The sequence below is a fragment of the Bos grunniens genome, chromosome 6 (genome assembly GCF_055505025.1).
Source record: "Bos grunniens cultivar Pamir isolate PY7600 chromosome 6, Bosgru_T2T1.0, whole genome shotgun sequence".
NCBI classification, from domain to species: Eukaryota; Metazoa; Chordata; class Mammalia; order Artiodactyla; family Bovidae; genus Bos; species Bos grunniens.
The window spans coordinates 56,898,953-56,923,444 of record NC_141170.1 but is presented as its reverse complement, the minus strand read 5'-3'; the positions used below and the strand labels follow the sequence as shown (position 1 = coordinate 56,923,444).

At 40.1% G+C, this 24,492-nt stretch overlaps 1 long non-coding RNA gene across 1 annotated transcript in view; it reads left to right on the top strand.

The window, feature by feature from the left end:
• LOC147370750 (uncharacterized) overlaps nucleotides 1–23,900 on the top strand; it is a 103,390-nt gene extending 79,490 nt beyond the window's left edge. Inside the window, exon 2 of the long non-coding RNA XR_015166178.1 lies at nucleotides 21,606–23,900. This is a non-coding gene — a long non-coding RNA (uncharacterized LOC147370750). The remainder of the gene's footprint in view (nucleotides 1–21,605) is intronic.
• Nucleotides 23,901–24,492: the final 592 nt, after the last annotated feature.

The window sequence follows — 24,492 nt, the reverse complement described above, 5'->3', positions numbered from 1 at the left end:
TTTGAAGTTGCTAGTAATTCTATTATGATTATTTAATCTGCTAAAAATAAAAATACAGACTGGCAATTTGCTTCATTTTTCTTCCTTGAAATCTGTGCTGTGCTCAGTTGCTCAGTCATGTCTGACTCTTTGTGACCCCATGGACTGTAGCCTGCCAGGCTCTTCTGTCTTTGGGATTCTCCAGGCAGGAATACTGGAGTGGGTTACCATGCCCTCCTCCAGGGGATCTTCCCAACCCAGGGATCACATTTTTTAGTAGCATGAATGTTTTTATGGACTCTAAAGTTTAATAAAGCAAATGATTTGCAGCTGAAATGTGTCTGTGTCATGCATGGTCAAGGATCTGGGATCCAGAAGAACAAGCAGTACACCACAAACCAGTTGTTAAAAATACCCTGAGAACACTTTGTTTTTTGAGGATTATGACTGGTGACTATAAATCTCACAGGAGTTCCCAAGATTGTGTTCATAATTGAAAAGACAAAGCTCACCTTTCCAGTTACATTTTGAAAAAATAGAAGGAAGTATAAATTAAAAGGATTTGGTATCCTTGAAACTGTTTAGTCTGCAGTGGAGATAAACAGACACTCCTCTCATTGATGCATATTTGAAACCTCAAAGTTTCGTACTGAAAAATAATGTTTTCATATTTTGTGATTTTTGACTCCTGAGCACTTGTTGGAACTTGTGATGGGTGAAATGTTAATTCACTCCACAGGGAGCACGACATGTTCAAGATTTCCTAAAAACAGACTTTTACTGTATACTTTATATACTATTTATCTAGTTTCCTTATTTTAATTCATGGTCTGGGTGTGTTTACTAGGAGGCTCATGTCTATCCCCACCCAGTTCTATCTGCAGCCTCCATTCTCTGTATACTCTCCTTATTTGAGGAGACTCACACATTTTATCATTTCATCCATGTATATTTGTCTCTTTAAAGATAACGGATTGCTTACAAACATAACCACAATACCATTATTGCACCTAAAAATGGAAAATTCCTTAATAGCAACAAATATCCATTGTTCAGATTTCCATGCTTGTCTCCAGAATCATTTTTTCATCTTGGTCTGTTGAATTGATTTCCAAACAATGTTCACACATTCACTTGGTTCTCATAAAAAAAAATTATTTAGTTATTTTTTGGCTCCTTTGGGTCTTAGCTGTGGCATGTGGGTTGCTAGTTGTGGTATGTAGGCTTCTGTCTACTTGGGACATGCGGGTTCAATGTTGCAGCTCATGGGCTTAGTTGCCCCACGGCATGTGGGATCTTAGTTCCCCTGATCAGGGATTGAGCCTGCATCCCTTACACGGAAGACAGCTTCTTAGCCAGTAGACTACCCGGGAAATCCCTTAGGTTTCTTTTCTATAAAGTCCCCTAGTCTTTTTTTTTTTTTGGAGAAGGCAATGGCACCCCACTCCAGTACTCCTGCCTGGAAAATCCCATGGACCGAGGAGCCTGGTAGGCTGCAGTCCATGGGGTTGCTAAGAGTCGGACACGACTGCGAGACTTCATTTTCAGTTTTCACTTTCATGCATTGGAGAAGGAAATGGCAACCCACTCCAGTGTTCTTGCCTGGAGAATCACAGGGACGAGTGGGCTGCTGTCTCTGGGGTCGCACAGAGTCAGACACGACTGAAGCGACTTAACAGCAGCAGCAGCAGTCTCTTTTTTACCTCAGCAAATTGTTGAAAAAACAAGGTAATTTCCCTTGTTCAGTTCAGTTCAGTTCAGTCGCTCAGTCGTGTCTGACTCTTTGCGACCCCATGAATCCCAGCATGCCAGGCTTCCCTGTCCATCACCAACTCCCAGAGTTCACTGAGACTCACGTCCATCGAGTCAGTGATGCCATCCAGCCATCTCATCCTCTGTCGTCCCCTTCTCCTCCTGCCCCCAATCCCTCCCAGAATCAGTCTTTTCCAATGAGTCAACTCTTCAAGTGAGGTGGCCAAAGTATTGGAGTTTCAGTTTCAACATCATTCCTTCCAATGAACACCCAGGACTGATCTCCTTTAGGATGGACTGATTGGATCTCCTTGCACTCCAAGAGACTTTCAAGAGTCTTCTCCAACACCACAGTTCAAAAGCATCAATTCTTCGGCGCTCAGCCTTCTTCACAGTCCAACTCTCACATCCATACATGACCACAGGAAAAACCATGGCCTTGGCTAGACGGACCTTTGTTGGCAAAGTAATGTCTCTGCTTTTGAATATGCTATCTAGGTTGGTCATAACTTTCCTTCCAAGGAGTAAATAGAGTTTCTTGAATTTTGGATTTTGATGATTACTTCTGTGTGGTGTCATTTAACATGTACTTCGCTGCCTGAAAACTGGCAGTTCAATCTAGAGACTTGGTTTGATGGTTTGATCTGATTTAGATTTTTTTTTTCAGGAATCCATGAATAATGTCTGTTTGTCTCATTTTGTGTGTGTGTGTGTGATCTTAGTCATTGAAGATCATGGCCTAGATTCATTTTAAACTGACATTTCTTCATCATTTAACAGCTGGAATATTACACTTTATACCCTTAAACAAGATAAGTTGCTTTGTTGTGTAATCATTAGTTCTGGGCTTAAAGAAAGTTCAGTTCAGTTCAGTCGCTCAGTCGTGTCTGACTCTTTGCGACCCCATGAATCCCAGCACGCCAGGCCTCCCTGTCCATCACCAAGTCCCAGAATTCATTCAGACTCACATCCATCGAGTCAGTGATGCCATCCAGCCATCTCATCCTCTGTCGTCCCCTTCTCCTCCTGCCCCGAATCCCTCCCAGCTTCAGAGTCTTTTCCAATGAGTCAACTCTTTGCATGAGGTGGCCAAAGTACTGGAGTTTCAGCTTTAGCATCATTCCTTCCAAAGAAATCCCAGGGCTGATCTCCTTCACAATGGACTGGTTGGATCTCCTTGCAGTCCAAGAGACTTTCAAGAGTCTTCTCCAACACCACAGTTCAAAAGCATCAATTCTTTGGCGCTCAGCCTTCTTCACAGTCCAACTCTCACATCCATACATGACCACAGGAAAAACCATAGCCTTGACTAGACGAACCGTTGTTGGCAAAGTAATGTCTCTGCTTTTTAATATGCTATCTAGGTTGGTCATAACTTTCCTTCCAAGGAGTAAGCGTCTTTTAATTTCATGGCTGCAGTCACCATCTGTAGTGATTTTGGAGCCCAGAAAAATAAAGTCTGACACTGTTTCCACTGTTTCCCCATCTATTTCCCATGAAGTGGTGGGACCGGATGCCACGATCTTCATTTTCTGAATGTTGAGCTTTAAGCCAACTTTTTCACTCTCCACTTTCACTTTCACCAAGAGGCTTTTTAGTTCCTCTTCACTTTCTGCCATAAGGGTGGTGTCATCTGCATATCTGAGGTTATTGATATTTCTCCTGGCAATCTTGATTCCAGTTTGTGTTTCTTCCAGTCCAGTGTTTCTCATGATGTACTCTGTATATAAATTAAATAAACAGAGTGACAATATACAGCCTTGACGAACTCCTTTTCCTATTTGGAACCAGTCTGTTGTTCCATGTCCAGTTCTAACTGCTGCTTCCTGACCTGCATAGAAATTTCTCAAGAGGCAAGTCAGGTGGTCTGGTATTCCCATCTCTTTCAGAATTTCCCACAGTTTATTGTGATCCACACTGTCAAAGGCTTTGTCATAGTCAATAAAGCAGAAATAGATGTTTTTCTGGAACTCTCTTGCTTTTTCTATGATCCAGCAGATGTTGGCAATTTGATCTCTGGTTCCTCTGCCTTTTCTAAAACCAGCTTGAACATCAGGAAGTTCACGGTTCACATATTGCTGAAGCCTGGCTTGGAGAATTTTGAGCATTACTTTACTAGCATGTGAGATGAGTGCAATTGTGTGGTAGTTTGATCTTATATTAGGATCATATAAATAGATAGATGGATAAGATGGGAGAAAACTTATGGAGGTGATGGATATATTTATGACATTGATTATGGTGATAGTTTCATGGATATATATACGTATTTCCAAACTCATAATTATATATGTATAATTTGTACAGCTTTTTGTATGTCATATTATTTCAATAAAGTGGTTTAGATAAAAACAATATTGAGCCAACATGTGTACTGCAAATATTTATGGCACAAACTATGTCTAGTGATGAGAGATAAAGGAGGGAGGGCATGGAGGAAATCCTAATACATATTTTTCTCCTATATTTCTTTAAGGATATTATTCTTCTTTGGTATCCTGCACCCAGGGTTCAAACAGTTCTAATTCACACATATATTTTTGGTTCTTTGTCTTTCTTTAGTAATTCTTGGGGGTCTCATTATTTAGGCTTCTGAAAGACTATGTGTGTAATTATGCTTGTTAATTTTGTAGAGCTGGAGTAATAAATATTCTATCAAACTGTAAGAAATTCATTTAAAGAAACAAAATGATTCCTAACAATTCTTCTTTAATTGTGTAGTAGGAGTCATTCACTAGGTTAAATTGTCTGAAAGAAAGCTTGGTAGACATTAAATTGCTTTTCTTCTCAGAACTCTTCTGAGAAATTTTTCATTTTTACTGCTCCTTATGGGTATGTTGAATCTCTAAAGTAATTTTAATATAGTAGTACTCACAGAATACAAACAGAAGAGTTGAAGGAAAAGGTGTTTTTAAGTAACAAATGTTACATGTAGCTTGATTTCATTAAATACATTTTCAATCCCATTTTCTCTCTCTTCTTCTCTTTGGACCCCTGCCATGTGGCTGTTGCTATGCTTAATGTTAGCCTCAGAATCCCTTAAGCTCTTATCATTAAAAAAAAAAAAAATTGTGGTTCTGTTTGGGAGGTTTCCATTATTCTATCTTCCAGGTCTTTTATGTATCATAAAGGCCTTTCTTCTGTATCACCTAGTATACTGTTTATTTATTTATTATTTTTGTAGTGTGCTTTTCATTTCATTTTTATATTCTTCAGTTTGGTTCCTTTTTATATTTTCTAGTTTCTAAAAATTCTCACTGTGTTCATCTATCCTTGTGCCAATTCAGTTAACACTCTTCTTATGAATGATTTGCATTCTCTATCTGGTAAATTGCTTACTTCTGTTTTGTTACTTTGTCCCCACCCCCACACCCCACCCCAGGGGTTTTCTCTTGCTCTTTCAGTTGAGGCACATTCCTCTGTCTTCTCTTTTTGCTTAACTTCCTCTGTCTCAATGAAATTCAGTGCAGCAGTTACCTGTGGAGGTCTTAAAGGGGTGTCCTTCTGTGGGAGCATCCCTATACAATGTGTGTGTGCCCAGTGGCTTTGGTGGAAGAGTTGGATTTGATATGAACACAAGTCACACCTTTCGTCAGGATGTGCTGGTAGCTCTCAACTTGGTAGGAGACGGGGCTGAAGAAGGAGTGTCTAGGGTCAGATCCCACTAGTCAGTGACTGTCCCTGCTCCACAGGGGCAGGAGCAGGTCCCGTGTTGCTGTAGCAGAAGCCATGAGACTTGGCCTCAGCTAGCTCAAGTTCCTGTAAGTGTGTGCTCTTTCCTCTCCCAGCAGCAGCACCCTTGCTGCAGAGGGGAGGAGTATTAGAGCGAGAGGGGCTGGCTGGGTGTTTGGTGAAGGTCAGTGCATGGACCATGTTGCTTTGGCTATGTTCAGAGATCCAGACTGCCTCTGAGGTGCTGCCCCTGCAATCCTTAGTACTGGCTGCCCCTTTCCTGCTCAGATGCCACTTAGGATCAATTTATGAGGGCAGCATGTTAAAGAAAATAATAAAGCGAGGAAGTATAGTCAGCATTTATATAGATGCTTTAACACAGCCTCAAAATATACAAAATAACAATGGCATAATGGTAGAGAAAAATAGATATGTCAACATATGTTGCAAGAGATTTTAACATGCTCTCTTCATAAATTGACAAATAAATCATACAGACAGACACTAGAGACACAGAAGAACTGAGTAATGTAGTAGAAAAGCTTGAACTATTTTATATACATAGATGTATGTATGTATGTATGTGTGTTTGTGTCTGTGTATGTCTGTGTGATTACAGTGGGCACCTGGATAATCTAAGACGATAACCCCACATCAAGATTTTTAAGTTAATCACATCTGCAAAGTCCCTCTTGTCATGTGTACTTGATTGAATTTTGTCTCCCCAAAGATATACACATACACAGACACACATATGCACAAAATACAACTCAACCATGGACCCAACTGAGAATACAAATGGTCACACAGATTATTTACAAAATATTCTCTCACGTGGAAAATTTACTGGACCATAAAGGAAGCCTCAATAATTCCATGGAATCAGTATCATGTGGACTACATTCTCTAACCATAATTGATTAATGCTAGAAATTTTAATGAAGAAAAGAAGAATAGTTTACATAATCTTAAATGTCAGGTTTTACATTAGTTAACAATCCTTGGGCTAAAAAGGAGATCATGAAGGAGTTATGAAGTTTTATGACTCAAACAACAATAAAGCCTCATGCTATATTTGTTAAGACATAGCTAACACAATCCTTTGATTTCAAATAAATTTACCAGGATACAGAGAATTTGAAAGTAAATAAGCTCAACTTTCAATTTAAGAAGTTGGGAATGTAATAGAGGAAATCCAAAGAAACAAACTGAAAGAAAGGAGGAATTAATGACAATAAAAGAATTAGTAAAGAATTAAAGAAGTACAAGTATCAACAAGACTAAGACTGATCAAGAAAAAAACAAAATGAAAACAAAAACATGCAATGAAAAAGAAAAATAACTACAGATATAACATATTTTAAATAAAAATCAATAGTATAAACTATATTTACTTGATAACTAGTAAGAAGTCATTAACTATTTGGAAAAAATAAATAAATAAAAAAAAATAAAGGGCCCAAGTGAAGAGAATTGAATAGGTCAATAAGCAGTAGAGACATTAAAATGGCGGGAAAATACCTCCCTCCTACCAAAACTTTGTAGCCCCCAGTTTATTTCAAGGGGATTTCTACTGAATTTTCAAGGAAAACTAATCTTTCAAATTTATTCCAGTAAAGAAGTACTATCAACTTATTTAATGAGATTAGTGCAGTATTGACTCCAAAATCACATAAAGGCAATAAAAGAAAATTATAAGCCAATTTTTCTTGTTAAGTCATGTTTAAATATTATAAATTAAATATTAGGCAATCTAACATTTGGTTATTAAACAATAATTCATTATTCAGATCAAGTTTGTCCCAGTAATCCCAGGTCTAAACATAAGAAAGTATAACTGCAGCATTTACCATCAGTTCAGTTCAGTTCAGTCACTCAGTCGTGTCCAACTCTTTGCGACCCCATGAATCGCAGCACGCCAGGTCTCCCTGTCCATCACTAACTCCTGGAGTTCACTCAGGCTCACGTCTATCGAGTTAGCATTTACCATATTAACAGACAAAAAAGAAAAAAAGTATGACTTTAAGTAGATGCAGAAAAAGCATTTGATAAATATAAACGTGTTTGTTAGATTATTGAATAATATACATAGAGGAGAAGGAAATGCAACCCACTCCAGTGTTCTTGCCTGGAGAATCCCAGGGACAGGGGAGCCTGGTGGGCTGCCATCTATGGGGTCACACAGAGTCAGACATGACTGAAGTGACTTAGCAGCATACATAGAAATATGTTAAAAGCTAGAGGGGCTTTGTTAATGTAGTATGTTCTGGGATATAGGACAAGCTTAGAGTTTTGTTAATGGCTTGGTACCATCATTTAATTCATTGAACTTTTATTGAAGTTGCTTTTCCATTCCCAGAAGGCCATTAAGGAAGGCAACAAGAATTTTGCTGAAGCATAAAATGACTAGGCAGAAAATAGTCAAAGTAGAGGATGAATTTTAGCTGCAGCTTTTCAAATAGCTTAGGGCAGAGTAGGGTGAGAACTAGGAAAATCAATCCAAAAATGTCTATAAGTTAAGAAATAGACCATTATTTGCTTTGACAAGTTTACTCATTCATTTCCTAAACAGTAAATCCCTATAACTTAATTTTTGTTCTTGTAAAAATAGAGAACTTCTGGAAAAAAGATAGTAGTATTTCAGTAGGAAAAATACCCCACTTCTCAGCCACAGTCACAATTAACACTTTGATCTATGGCCAAGAGATCAAAATCCATAAAAAGAAAAAAAATCCATAACCATAATGGACAAACAATGTGTTTTGTTAACAAAGGACTTAAAATGACTTAATATAGCTTTGAGTTGTCTGAGTTCAGCAGGTATTTAAAGATGAATTTTTCTCTCATGAGATTTTCAGAGACCCCTATCGTATATTTAAGAACTTCTCACTGGTAGTTCTCTTGTGGTAAGTGATGCTCTCTCCTCTGACTCTCTCCTTAGTTGCTAGGAATATAGCAGGCCATATATGTAACTCCCATGGCACTCCCCAGTGGTTTTTGTTGAATAGGACATAATATAAACCTTCGCAGGGTCTCTCTTTTTTGCATGACTCATATCTGATGCACTGGACTCCTTGATGTACGCTTTGACCTGATAAGCTCTGCAGTGAAGTTAGACCTCACAGTCCTTGGGTTCAGTCATCGACAGCCAACTTGAACCCAAGCAGTTTCTTCCAGAGTCTAATGATGAAATTATTCTGTAAATAAAGAAATGTGGAACAATAAGGGAACACTAAACTGCCCAGTTTTGTTGGTTTCTAGGGCCATATAGAATCCCAGGGATGGGGGAGCCTGGTGGGCTGCCCTCTATGGGGTCGCACAGAGTTGGACATGACTGAAGCAACTTAGCAGCAGCAGCAGCAGCAGCAGCAGCAGGGCCATATAGGACAAGTCAAAGATAAGCTTAGAAAGGTAGGGTAGGGTCAAAGTTTGACAGGCCTTGGAAAATAGACTAAAGAACTTTAAAAGAAACCATTATTTCAATAGGTAGGGCATCATCATGTTCTGTACCAAAACTTTGTGAAAAGATTTAGTGGTAATTTAAGTGCTCAGTTCAGTTCAGTTCAGTCACTCAGTCATGTCCGACCCTTTGCGACCCCATGAATTGCAGCTCGCCAGGCCTCCCTGTCCATCACCAACTCCCGGAGTTCACTCAGACTCACCTTGTCTTCTCACCTTGTCTTTAGCTCTGTATCTGTCAGGTGGGAGTGAGTTCCAGGCTACTGGGCTTCCCATACTGTGTCCATACTAAGCTCTTTCAGTAGTACCAGTAAAGCTCCTATAACTAGCTTCAAGGTGAAAAGAGGCACACAAAATCTTTCCATTAGGCAGTGTATTAAAAGGGCTCTTGCCTGCAAAATCATCTTTAAAATTTTTCTTTCTATTGAAAGACTCAAGCTTTTTTTTTTTTTTTTAAAGTTAATTGGAGGATAATTACCCCACACTATTGTGCTGGCTTCTGCCATACATCAGTATGAATCAGCCACAGGTATATATATGTCCCCTCCCTCTTAAACTTCCTCCGTATCTCCAATCCCATCCTATCCCTAGCATCTAATCACCTTTTCCTATGTGAACTACACCTCAGGGCAGTCAAATAGTTCATGAGGGTAAGTTTCTCTCTATAAAATTATCATAGCCAATAAACAAAGAAGGAATAATAGGATGCAAATATCACCATTTTGTGACCCTCAATGATATGTTTAATCTAGAAAATTGTCCTTTATAGCTGTTAGAAGTGAAAGAAAGTGAAAGTGAAGTCGCTCAGTCGTGTCCGACTCTTTGCGACCCCATGGACTGTAGCCTATCAGGCTTCTCAGTCCATGGGATTTTCCAGGCAATAGTAAGGGAGTGGATTGCCATTTCCTTCTCCAGGGGATCTTCCTGACCCAGGGATCAAACTCGGGTCTCCCACATTGTAGACAGATGCTTAACCGTCTGAGTCAGCAGGGAAGTCCCTGGTGTTATAGCTGTTACCACCACAAAAAAGAGAAACTACTAGACATTATATATTATACCTATTGATAGAAGTATATACCACCACTTCTAAAATATTCTTGCCAAAATTTTTACCTTGAAACAGATCAAGCCTTTAGATTTAACTAGCAGTTTATGAGCCCAGCTTACAAGAAATATAGGGTACAGAATAACATGTTAAAAGACACCATGGGGAAGCAGTCATTAAAATCCAGAATGTAGAAAACTTTATTGGACAAATAATCTTGTTTGTTTAATAAGCAAATTTCAAAGAGGGAAAGGTGGGCATGGAAAAATCTTAAGGAATTTAAGAAACACAGTCAAATGCAATGTGTGATTCTTATTTGAGTCCTGATTCAAGCTAAACATTTAAAAATGTACAAGACAGTCATGGGAATTTGAATACTCACTGCTTATTTGATGTTTATTGAAAGGAATTATGGTTCAATATTTTTGATGTGATAATGAAAGACACCATGGCTGTGTTTTGGGGAAAAAAAATGGCCCTTGTATTTAAAGGTATACAGTGAAGTACTTATGGATAAATTGATACTGATGCTTGAGGTTCACTTCAAAATAATGATGAGAAACTTGAACCCAAGCAGTTTCTTCCAGAGTCTAATGATGAAATTATTCTGTAAATAAAGAAATGTGGAACAATAAGGGAACAGTAAACTGCCCAGTTTTGTTGGTCTCTAGGGCCATATAGAATCCCAGGGATGGGGGAACCTGGTGGGTTGTGGTCTATGGGGTCGCACAGAGTTGGACACGACTGAAGCGACTTAGCAGCAGCAGCAGCAGCAGGGCCATATAGGACAAGTCAAAGATAAGCTTAGAAGGTAGGGTAGGGTCAAAGTTTGACAGGCCTTGGAAAATAGACTAAAGAACTTTAAAAGAAACCATTATTTCAATAGGTAGGGCATCATCATGTTCTGTACCAAAACTTTGTGAAAAGATTTAGTGGTAATTTAAGTGCTCAGTTCAGTTCAGTTCAGTCACTCAGTTGTGTCCGACTCTTTGCGACCTCATGAATCGCAGCATGCCAGGCCTACCTGTCCATCACCAACTCCTGGAGTTCACTCACACTCACGTCCATTGAGTCAGTGATGCCATCCAGCCATCTCATCCTCTGTCATCCCCTTCTCCTCCTGCCCCCAATCCCTCCCAGCATCAGAGTCTTTTCCAATGAGTCAACTCTTCACATGAGGTGGCCAAAGTACTAGAGTTTCAGCTTTAACATCATTCCTTCCAAAGAAATCCCAAGGCTGATCTCCTTCAGAATGGACTGGTTGGATCTCCTTGCAGTCCAAGGGACTCTCAAAGGTCTTCTCCAACACCACAGTTTAAAAGCATCAAGTCTTCAGCGCTCAGCCTTCTTCATAGTCCAATTCTCACATCCGTACATGACCACAGGAAAAACCATAGCCTTGACTAGGCGGAACTTTGTTGGCAAAGTAATGTCTCTGCTTTTGAATATGCTATCTAGGTTGGTCATAACTTTCCTTCCAAGGAGTAAGTGTCTTTTAATTTCATGGCTGCAGTCACCATCTGTAGTGATTTTGGAGTCCAGAAAAATAAAGTCTGACACTGTTTCCACTGTTTCCCCACCTATTTCCCATGAAGTGATGGGACCGGATGCCTTGATCTTCGTTTTCTGAATGTTAAGCTTTAAGCCAACTTTTTCACTCTCCACTTTCACTTTCACCAAGAGGCTTTTGAGTTCCTCTTCACTTTCTGCCATAAGGGTGGTGTCATCTGCATATCTGAGGTTATTGATATTTCTCCCAGCAATCTTGATTCCAGTTGTGCTTCTTCCAGTCCAGCGTTTCTCATGATGTACTCTGCATATAAGTTAAATAAGTAGGGTGACAATATACAGCCTTGATGAACTCCTTTTCCTATTTGGAACCAGTCTGTTGTTCCATGTCCAGTTCTAACTGTTGCTTCCTGACCTGCATATAGGTTTCTCAAGAGGCAGGTCAGGTGGTCTGGTATTCCCATCTCTTTCAGAATTTTCCACAGTTTATTGTGATCCACACTGTCAAAGGCTTTGGCATAGTCAATAAAGCAGAAATAGATGTTTTTCTGGAACTCTCTTGCTTTTTCAGTGATCCAGCAGATGTTGGCAATTTGATCTCTGGTTCCTCTGCCTTTTCTAAAACCAGCTTGAACATCAGGAAGTTCACGGTTCACATATTGCTGAAGCCTGGCTTGGAGAATTTTGAGCATTACTTTACTAGCATGTGAGATGAGTGCAATTGTGCAGTAGTTTGAGCATTCTTTGGAATTGCCTTTCCTTGGGATTGGAATGAAAACTGACCTTTTCCAGTCCTGTGGCCACTGCTGAGTTTTCCAAATTTGCTGGCATATTGAGTGCAGCACTTTCACGGCATCATATTTCAGGATTTGAAATAGCTTGACTGGAATTCCATCACCTCCACTAGCTTTGTTCGTAGTGATGCTTTCTAAGGCCCACTTGACTTCACATTCCAGGATGTCTGGCTCTAGGTCAGTGATCACACCATCGTGATTATCTGGGTCGTGAAGATCTTTTCTGTACAGTTCTTCTGTGTATTCTTGCCATCTCTTCTTAATATCTTCTGCTTCTGTTAGGTCCATACCATTTCTGTCCTTTATCGAGCCCATCTTTGCATGAAATGTTCCTTTGGTATCTCTGATTTTCTTGAAGAGATCCCTAGTCTTTCCCATTCTGTTGTTTTCCTCTATTTCTTTGCACTGATCGCTGAAGAAGGCTTTCTTATCTCTTCTTGCTATTCTTTGGAACTCTGCATTCAGATGTTTATATCTTTCCTTTTCTCCTTTGCTTTTCACTTCTCTTCTTTTCACAGCTATTTGTAAGGCCTCCCCAGACAGCCATTTTGTTTTTTTTGCATTTCTTTTCTATGGGAATGGTCTTGATCCCTGTCTCCTGTACAATGTCACGAACCTCATTCCATAGCTCATCAGGCACTCTATCTATCAGATCTAGGCCCTTAAATCTATTTCTCACTTCCACTGTATAATCATAAGGGATTTGATTTAGGTCATACCTGAATGGTCTAGTGGTTTTCCCTAGTTTCTTCAATTTAAGTCTGAATTTGGCAATAAAGAGTTCATGATCTGAGCCACAGTCAGCTCCTGGTCTTGTTTTTGCTGACTGTATAGAGCTTCTCTATCTTTGGCTGCAAATAATATAATCAATCTTATTTCGGTGTTGACCATCTGGTGATGTCCATGTATAGAGTCTTCTCTTGTGTTGTTGGAAGAGGGTGTTTGTTATGACCAGTGCATTTTCTTGGCAAAACTGTATCAGTCTTTGCCCTGCTTCATTCCGTATTCCAAGGCCAAATTTGCCTGTTCCTCCAGGTGTTTCTTGACTTTCTCCTTTTGTATTCCAGTCCCCTATAATGAAAATCTTTTTTGAGTGTTAGTTCTAAAAGGTCTCATAGGTCTTCATAGAACCATTCAACTTCAGCTTCTTCAGCATTACTGGTTGGGGCATAGACTTGGATTACTGTGATATTGAGTGGTTTGCCTTGGAAATGAACAGAGATCATTCTGTCGTTTTTGAGATTGCATCCAAGTACTGCATTTTGGACTTTCTTATTGACCATGATGGCTACTCCATTTTTTCTGAGGGATTCCTGCCCGCAGTAGTAGATATAATGGTCATCTGAGTTAATTTCATGGCTGCAGTCACCATCTGCAGTTATTTTGGAGCCCAAGAAAATAAAGTCTCTTACATTTCTACTGTTTCCCCATTCTATGTGCCTTGAAGTGATGGGACCAGATGCCATGATCTTAGTATTTTGAATGTTGAGTTTTAAGAGAACTTTTTAACTCTCCTCTTTCACTTTCATCTAGAGGCTCTTTAGTCCCTCTTCACTTTCTGCCGTAAGGGTGGTGTCATCTGCATATCTGAGATTATTGATGTTTCTCCTGGCAATCTTGATTCCAGCTTGTGCTTCATCCAGCCCAGCATTTTGCATGATATACACTGCATATAAGTTAAAGAAGCAGGGTGACATACCCCTTTCCTGATTTGGAACCAGTCTGTTCTTCCATGTCCAGTTCTAACTGTTACTTCCTGACCTGCATACAGATTTCTCAGGAGGCAGGAAAGGTGGTCTGTTATTTTCATCTCTGTAAGAGTTTTCCATGGCTTGTTGTGATCCACACAGTCAAAGGCTTTGGCATAGTCAATAAAGCAGAAGTAGGTATTTTTCTGGAATTTTCTTGCTTTTTTGATAATCCAGCAGATGTTGGCAATTTGATCTCTGGTTCTTCTGCCTTTTCTAAATCCAGCTTGAACATCTGGAAGTTCTCTGTTCATGTACTATTTCAGCCTGGCTTGGAGAATTTTGAGCATTACTTTGTTAGTGTGTGAGATGAGTGCAATTGTGTGGTAGTTTGAACATTCTTTGGCATTGCCTTTCTTTGGGGTTGGAATGAAATTTTTCCAGTCCAGTGGACCCAGATAACCATGATGGTGTGATCACTCACCTAGAACCAGGCATCCTGGAATACTAAGTCAAGTGGGCCTTAGGAAGCATCACTGTGAACAAAGCTAGTAGAGGTGATAGAATTCCAGTTGAGCTATTTCAAAACCTAAAAGATGATGCTGCAAAAGTGTGACACTCTTTATGGTCATTCTGGTTCATGGTTATTCTATTCAAGTGCCAAAGACACTAAAGACTGAGGCTGGGTGACTGAAACATCCTGTCCTCTTGGGTGTTGGACACCTCTTCTAAAGTTGATTCTCTACAGTAGACCTTAATATGTGATAAAGGGGTCCTTCTTTGTCTTCCTTGAACTATTTTTAAATGTACCATTTTCTTAGTGGTTGCTTTAGGTCTTACAATGAATGTGTATAACTGCAGTGGTAATCTATGGGAAACATTTTACCACTTCAAATGGAGTATAGGACTCTTGTTTCCATTCAAATAAGTCCCTTAACTTTTCCCATTAAAAAATTACTTTCCTCTACACACATGGAGCACTCCATGAGTTGGTATTATAGTTGATGCCTCAACCATCACACATGATTTAGAATCCATGAGATGACGGATAGTCTATTAAATTTACCCTTTCCTTGCCTTTTTTTTTTTTTTTTTTGCCTACTGCATTATTATTTCTACCATTCTGAAGTCATTTCCTTTCTGTTTGAAGAATTTCTTTAAGACATTCTTTAAGGTTAGGTCTACTGGGAACAGATTCTCTTAGTTTTCCTTCGTCTGAGAATGTCTTTTTTTCCTCTTCATACCTGAAGGATATTTTGGTGAAGGATAGAATTTAGGGCTGACAGTTTTTTTTTTTTTTCTTTCAACACTTGAAAAATGTGCTAAATTTGATATAATATAAACCAATATGTCTAGGGCTAAAGTTGCCAAAGTTTAATTATCATTGCCACCTAAGTAGCCTGTTTTGATTGGAAAAAGAACAGTTTACAATTTCACACCTCTTATGTTATTAGAAATGTTTATTTTTTGACTGAAGGGAAATGTACATGAAAGCTTTTTCTGTTATTGCATGCTTTCTAGGTAGTTGCTTCTTTTTTCTTCTTCTGAAGCATGCAAAGAAAAGAAGCTGTGTTTTGAGGGCATGCAGGTTGTGAAAACATAAACTGACAGTTCGGTCACAGTGAGCCGCCCTCTGTATCTGATTCAGAGAGAAGACACACAGCCACACAAAAAATTATCTGTGGGGAAGTATAAGAAGTTCGGGATCAGCTGTACCTGCCTTTGAATCTTCTGTTACCATTTACTGGGTACATGATCTTCAGTGAGTTATTTAACCTCTCTTGGCCTCAGTTTCTTCATAGATAAACTGGAATAATAATAGTTTTTTTCTTTGGGAATTAAGGCAGATGAGTTACATAGATTTCTAGGATGTGATAGGCTCTCAATCAGATTCTTTCAGTCGTCTTCCTCTTTCCTCCTTTAACGTCTAGGAAATTTAAGGCTTAAGGAAAATTCATAGAAAGGGTGTTTGCTTTCCTCTTGGGAAACATGGTGAACTGGTAAAGTTACTATGTAGTGGGAAAGGTATTATTTGAATTATTTATTTCTTTAAAAGTTGTGATGTTATCTTTGAAATTTATCGAGTTACTATTATTTTTAATTACTTTTGTGCTCAGTCACTAAAGTCATGTCTGACTCTTTGGGGCCCAATGGACTGTAGCCTGCCAGGCTCCTCTGTATGGAATTCTCCAGGCAAAAATACTGGAGTGGGTTGCCATTTCCTCTTCCAGGGGATCTTCCCAACCCAGGGATTGAACCTGTGTCTCCTGCATTGGTAGGCAGATTCTTTCCCACTAGCGCCACCTAGGAAGCCCATTTAATTACTTTAGTTATTTTAATAAAGGGGAGTGTAAATGGAATTTATCAGTATGGGTCATATCAGGAAAGAAAAATCACATAGTAACTTGAACACAGAAAGTTTAATATAGAGAATCATGAACTATATTGTAGGAGATTGGAGCAATGCTTCCATCACTGCTAGGAGAACTGTAAAGAATACAGTAAAATAGGTCTAAGGAGCAGTCCTTACCCATAGGGCTGAGAAGAGCATGCAAGGAAGAGCCCCGACTCGTCCTCCCCTCTCCGCATTCTAGGATTGAGATTTGGAACCTATTGCAGAAGGCACAGCCCTCTCTGGATGTCAGAACAGTCACTGTGATGCTACCTTGGGGGCATATGCTGGAAATCTGGTCTCAGGAACTTGCCTTTCTCTAGGGCTCCAGGGAAAGTTGTTCATGAGGTGGTAATCACCTAAAGCAATGCAACAAAACTGTCCAGAGGTGGTGACAGTCACTGTGCTCCTGGCCACTCTATAGGAGCCTGGCTTTGGAAGAGCTGGGCACCCTGCAGGAGCATGGTGCTGGAAGCTGCCTGAGCTATAGCAACTGGACACTGGGCATGTGTCCCAGAAGTCTGCCAAGTGAGCACATCAAAACTAGGATGCAAAACCCTTTCCCCCTGCAGTGTCCCTCCAGCATCTCTGCTTACAAAGTTTGACATTGTACAGTTGACAGTGGAAAATATTTAAAGGACCCAGATCTATTTTCACAGAGCAGGCAAAAAGAAAGAATTTGGACCTGAGAGACAGTAATATATGACAGGCACTGAAAGGGTGAAGAATTCATGATTGGAAATCTCTGTTAGGACTTGATAAAAGTGATTGTCTTAAACTTATATTGAATACAAAGTATGAAGTAAAAGCCGCTCACTTGTGTCCGACTCCTTGCAACCCCATGGACTATACAGCCCATGGAATTCTCCAGGCTAGAATACTGGAGTGGGTAGCCTTTCCCTTCTCCAGGGGATCTTCTCAACCCAGGGATCGAACCCAGTCTCCCACATTGCAGGCACATTCTTTACCAACTGAGCTATCAAGGAAGACCTAATATAAAGTATAGGCTTAATTATTCAAACACTGTTATCAATGTGAGAGTTGGACTGTGAAGAAGGCTGAGCGCCAAAGAATTGATGCTTTTGAATTGTGGTGTTGGAGAAGACTCTTGAGAGTCCCTTGGACTGCAAGGAGATCCAACCAGTCCATTCTGAAGGAGATCAGCCCTGGGATTTCTTTGGAAGGAATGATGCTAAAGCTGAAACTCCAGTACTTTGGCCACCTCATGCAAAGAGTTGACTCATTGGAAAAGACTCTGATGCTGGGAGGGATTGGGGGCAAGAGGAGAAGGGGACGACAGAGGATGAGATGGCTGGATGGCATCACTGACTCGATGGACTTGAGTCTGAGTGAACTCCGGGAGTTGGTGATGGACAGGGAGGCCTGGCTTGCTGCGATTCATGGGGTCGCAAAGAGTCGGACATGACTGAGCGACTGATCTGATCTGATCTGATATCAATGTGTCAGTGCCTCCTAATGATAGTACGTTGAAATTGCATTTCAAGTCTTTGTGCCTATTAGAAGCAGCTTTGGTCTCCTGCATTGCAGGCAGGTTTTTTTACCAACTGAGCTATCAGGGAAGCCCTTTATAATTAAAATTTTATAACAGGCTATAAGGTTGCAGCAAATGTTTTCTACATCCAAAGTTCCTAAATTACAAATTACATTGTTAAAAAAATATTTCTATTCGAGGCACTAATCCTGTGTAATAGATATAAATTTGAGTATGGTTTGATATGATACTGATCAAGTACCAAGGTCAAAACTTCAAATGGTAGTTAATCTAACAGCTCAAGTGATCCAGATTAAGTCCCTTACAATGAGCCAGGAACAAAAAAGGAGATCCAGGATGGTTCCAGACTTGTGAAAAGAGTTAGAGTTCTAGTCAGCTACTGATTCTAATGGGCTGCCTAGGTGGTGCTAATGGTAAAGAATCTGTCTGCCAACGCAGGAGATGCAGGTTCAATCCCTGGACTAGGAAGATCCCCTGGAGAAGAAAATGGCAACCCAATCCAATATTCTTGCCTGGAGAATCCCATGGACAGAGGAGACTGGCGGGCTATAGTCCATGGGGTCACAAAGAGTCAGACATGACTGAGCCACTAACACTTTCACTTTGCTTCTCCATGACATTTGGAATTTTTGACAACACATTTCTTTTGGAATTTTCTGCTCCTTTGTTTTATATGATCTTATTTTTTTTCCTTTCCTAGGCTCTTTCCTTCTGGAGCATCAGCTTAAGTGTCAGTATTCCTTAGAGCTCCCTACTTGATGACATCCTTGATGACCTTCTCATTGTATATATTCTTTCCAGGGTAGCAGTATCATATCACACTTAAAAATATAGAGCTTCAAGTTAGAGAAACCTTGGATATTAACTCTGATACTTTCTGCTTTGCAGTCTTGAGCAACTTAAAGCCTTCAGTCTCAATTTCTTCAACTATAAAAATCAAATACCCTCCCTTACTTTTCAGAATTGTGATTCTGAAATGAAAAATAATGTAAAGCCCTTACAATAGTGCTTGACATAGAGAGGTAGTGAATAAATAGTATTTATGATTATCTATTTTGTCAACTCAAAATAAGAGGCTTATGAGTCCAGATCTTCAACTAATGCTTCTCTTCAGTTCAGTTTGTCCCTCAGTCGTGTCCGACTCTTTGCGACCCCATGAATCGCAGCAAGCCAGGCCTCCCTGTCCATCACCAACTCCCAGAGTTCATTCAAACTCATGTCCATGGGGTCGGTGATGCCATCCAGCCATCTCATCCTCTCTCGTCCCCTTCTCCTCCTGCCCCCAATCCCTCCCAGCATCAGAGTCTTTTCCAATGAGTCAACTCTTCGCATGAGGTGGCCAAAGTACTGGAGTTTCAGCTTTAGCATCATTCCTTCCAAAGAAATCCCAGGGCTGATCTCCTTCAGAATGGACTGGTTGGATCTCCTTGTAATCCAAGAGACTTTCAAGAGTCTTCTCCAACACCACAGTTCAAAAGCATCAATTCTTCGGCGCTCAGTCTTCTTCACAGTCCAACTCTCACATCCGTACATGACCACAGGAAAAACCATAGCCTTGACTAGATGAACCTTTGTTGGCAAAGTAGTGTCTCTGCTTTTGAATATGCTATCTAGGTTGGTCATAACTTTCCTTCCAAGGAGTAAGCGTCTTTTAATTTCATGGCTGCAGTTACCATCTGCAGTGATTTTGGAGCCCAAAAAAATAGAGTCTCACTGTTTCCACTGTTTCCCCATCTATTTCCCATGAAGTGGTGGGACCGGATGCCATGATCTTCGTTTTCTGAATGTTGAGCTTTAAGCCAACTTTTTCACTCTCCACTTTCCCTAAATCTCTGTATGCACAATCTATTTCAGTTGTTTTAAGTGCCAATTTGTGATATGTTGTAAGTCAGTGATGAGGATTATGTTGGTACAAGAGGAAATGAAAAATAAAGGAACATTTTAATGTAGTTTTAAAATGAGGTCATTTACTTAATTTGATAAAATTGCCTTTTATATTAAAATTCACTCCTTAATTTCTGGTGTTGAAATATCCTTTTGTAAAAATGAAATATTGATATTAGTGGATAGTTTTTAAGAAATATATCCTGATATAACAAAATGAAAAATTGATAGTCTTAAATTGGTTTCTCACATTTATTTGGAGAGTTTGATGGCATGTGAGATCTGAAATCTTAGGAACTTCTGATCTACAAGCATCTCAAACTCGACACTGTGAAATTCTATGTTACCCTCTCCCCCTACACACAAAGTTCATTTTTATTATATATCATAACAGATGTTATGTTATCCATCCCAGTTTGTTGTCAGGAATAAATGAGTTATCCTCAAACCCTCCATGCTGCTGTTACTCTTATATTCAATTGATCACCAAATCCTTCAGACTCTCTCTTGAAATTTCTTGATTTGTACCCAGTGCCACTCTTGTAATTTTTTGTTGGGATTATTTTCCTTCTACTGCCAGACTCTCTTCATTTTAACTCATTTCATCCTAAGGTGCCAAAATGAGCACTTCCTTCCTTGCCTAAAATCCTCCAAGGTCTTCTTATCTCCTTTGGGGTTGAATTTTCATACAGCCACAAAGTCCCTCCCTTCCCATCTGCTGCTTCTTCCTTCCGTGGATCCTTCACTGAGCCTGCCATAATTAACTGCTTGCTTCTCTATTGCCTTGAAGTTTTTGCACATCCAGTTCCACCTACTGTTAAACATCCTTCCCTCCTCATCTAGAAAGTTCCATTTAGTCCTTCAGGATTCAGTTCAAGTTTCTACCATCCCAAGCCTTCCCAGGTACCCCCATCTGAATCTTGCATCTTTCTTCTCTGTCCCCAAAACCTTTCTTATAGCACCTTGTCACAATGTGATGCAATTTTGGGGGTACAAAACTGGGTTTCTTCATCATCTATGAGAAACTGATGGTGGGAATCACATCTTCCACCTTGACATTTCAATACTTAATACAACCCCTGATACATTATAGGTGCTCAGTAACTGCTACCTGCATGACTATAAGCTTAACATTGTCCAGCTAATGATTCTAACAGACCATATTTCTCTTCCTAAGAAACCTACAGATCAAAGTGTTAATTGAAAAATGATAAAAGGCCATAATCATTGTATTTCTTTTATAAACTCCCTACTCAAGAAAGCAAGACATGTGTAAAGACTGTATTCAATGTATTGATACTTTTTAAATACTATTTATTTTCATTATTGAGTAAAAGTGTGTGGCTGAGGGTATGGCTGGGGGAGGGAAAAAGTGAATAGGATGCATTTTATTTAGCATGGCTATTGATGCTTTTGAACTGTGGTGTTGGAGAAGACTCTTCAGAGTCCCTTGGACTGCAAGGAGATCCAACCTGTCCATTCTGAAGGAGATAAGCCCTGGGATTTCTTTGGAAGGAATGATGCTAAAGCTGAAACTCCAGTACTTTGGTCACCTCATGCAAAGAGTTGACTCATTAGAAAAGACTCTGATGCTGGGAGGGATTGGGGGCAGGAGGAGAAGGGGACGACAGAGGATGAGATGGCTGGATGGCATCACCGACTCGATGGACGTGAGTCTGAGTGAACTCTGGGAGTTGGTGATGGACAGGGAGGCCTGGCATGCTGTGATTCATGGGGTCGCAAAGAGTTGGACACGACTAAGCGACTGAACTGAACTGATACGTTCCTAGGCTCCATGTCTGTTCTGTAACCAGGATTTGTTTTTACATATGTAATGTGCCCTCTGCTTTTAGATACTTAGGTATATTTTCTAGGTATATTTCGTGTATCTTTTTTCATATATCTGTATATCTTTTAGGTATATTTCATGCAAAGGTGGGCTCAATAAAGGACAGAAATGGTATGGACCTAACAGAGCAGACGTTAAGAAGAGGTGGCAAGAATACACAGAAGGATTATACAAAAAGATCTTCATGACCCAGATAATCACGATGGTATGATCACTCACCTAGAGCCAGACATCCTGGAATGAGAAGTCAAGTGGGCCTTAGGAAGCATCACTATGAACAAAGCTGGTGGAGGTAATGGGATTCCAGTTGAGCTATTTCAAATCCTGAAAGATGATGCTGTGAAAGTGCTGCACTCAATATGCCAGCATATTTGGAAAACTCAGCAGTGGCCACAGGACTGGAAATGGTCAGTTTTCATTCCAATTCCAAAGAAAGTCAGTGCCAAAGAATGCTCAAACTACTGCACAATTGGACTCATCTTGCTGCTGCTGCTGCTAAGTCACTTCAGTCATGTCCGACTCTGTGCAACCCCATAGACGGCAGCCCACCAGGCTTCCCTTGCCCTGGGATTCTCCAGGCAAGAACACTGGAGTGGGTGGGTTGCCATTTCCTTCTCCAATACACGAAAGTGAAAAGTGAAAGTGAAGTCGCTCAGCTGTGTCCGACTCTTAGCGACCCCATAGACTGCAGCCCACCAGGCTCCTCCATCCATGGGATTTTCCAGGCAAGAGCACTGGAGTGGGGTGCAATTGCCTTCTCACATGCTAGTAAAGTAGTGCCCCAAATTCTCCAAGTGAGGCTTCAACAGTACGTGAACTGTGAACTTCCAGATGTTCAAACTGGTTTTAAAGGCAGAGGAACCAGAAATCAAATTGCCAACATCTGCTGGATCATTGAAAAAGCAAGAGTTCCAGAAAAACATCTATTTCTGTTTTATTGACTATGCCAAAGCCTTTGACTGTGTTGATCACAATAAACTGTGGAAAAATTCTTAAAGGGATGGGAAATCCAGACCACGTTTCCTGCCTCTTGAGAAATCTGTATGCAGGTCAGGAAACAACAGTTAGAACTGGACATGGAACAACAGACTGGTTCCAAATTGGGAATGAGTACGTCAAGGCTGTATATTGTCATCCTGCTTATTTAACTTATATGCAGAGTACATCATGAGAAACACTGGGCTGGATGAAGCACAAGTTGGAATCAAGATTGCCAGGAGAAATATCAATAACCTCAGATATGCAGATGACACCACCCTTATGGCAGAAAGTGAAGAAGAACTAAAGAGACTCTAGATGAAAGTGAAAGAGGAGAGTGAAAAGGTTGGCTTAAACTCAACATTCAGAAAACTAAGATCATGGCATCTGGTTCCATCACTTCATGGGAAATAGATGGGGAAACAGTGGAAATAGTGGCTGACTTTATTTTTGGGGGCTCCAAAATCACTGCAGATGGTGACTGCAACTATGAAAATAAAAGACTCTTACTCCTTGGAAGAAAAGTTATGACCAACCTAAACAATATATTAAAAAGCTGAGACATTACTTTGTCAACAAAGGTCCATCTTGTCAAGGCTATGGTTTTTCCAGTAGTCATGTATGGATGTGAGAGTTGGACTATAAAGAAAGCTGAGTGCCAAAAATTGATGCTTTTGAACTGTGGTGTTGGAGAAGACTCTTGAGAGTCCCTTGGACTGCAAGGAGATCCATCCAGTCCATCCTAAGGGAAATCAGTCCTGAATATTCATTGGAAGGACTGATGCTAAAGCTGAAACTCCAGTACTTTGGCCACCTCATGCGAAGAGTTGCCTCATTGGAAAAGACTCTGATGCTGGGAGGGATTGGGGGCAGGAGGAGAAGGGGATGACAGAGGATGAGATGGCTGGATGGCATCACCGAGTCGATGGACATGAGTCTGAGTGAACTCCGGGAGTTGGTGATGGACAGGGAGGCCTGGCATGCTGCGATTCATGGGGTTGCAAAGAGTCGGACACGACTGAGCAACTGAACTGAACTGAACTTTCTTTAAGCCCAGAGCTAATGATTACACAACAAAGCAATTTATCTTGTTTAAGGGTATGTTTTTCTGTAAGCTCTGTATTAATGATTGTATACCAATAATGTATCTTGCTTGAGGACATGTTTCTCCTTCTTAACAAGAACCTTCTGACTAACCCTGTTATATTAAGATATATGTTGTGGGAGTGGGTTTGGTAAGACCTTTCTATTGTTAGTAACCCATTGAAAAAGTATATAAAACCTTGATAAGACTAGCCAGTGGGGCACTCTCTGATGCTTCTGATGTTTATGTCAGAAGCTTTTCTATCCCTTTTTCACTGTAATAAAACTGTAGTGAAGCTCTGAGTGGTTGAAGCCTCGTCTCTGTTCCCAAAGCTAAATTCTCTTCTTCAGAGATCAGGAATCCAGACACTGCTCGCCATAAGCTCTCAGTGGTCCTTGTTGTGAATGATACCTCAAGATTCAGAGAGGACCCAGCGCTGTATCCATTGCTTATCTATAACTATGCCTTTCATCTCAGTCATGCCATCCAGAAGGGCATAAAAGAGAAAAGACACAACTCTGAGAAATCAGTTGACCTTGATGGAAGGCTTATGTTATCTAAGCCTGATCAAAAGCCTAAATTTTCTTATAATCTCTATAATTCTTAGTATCCTTTAAATTATTACTATAATTACTATAAATTTAAATTATCACTATAATTTCTTAGTATCCTTTAAATTCTTGATGGTATGAAAATGCTCTGACCCTGTTTCAGTTATGATGTGTATGTCTGCAATTAATAAACAACCAACTGAGCATTTGAGACACTTTTCTTCCTTATATTATATAGGGTCTGGAGGAGGCAGGGCATCTAGTTCATCAGTGCAGTGATGTCATCAAAGACCCCATTTTGTTTCAGGTATTAAGCACATTTAAATTTTATCCTCCTTATTGC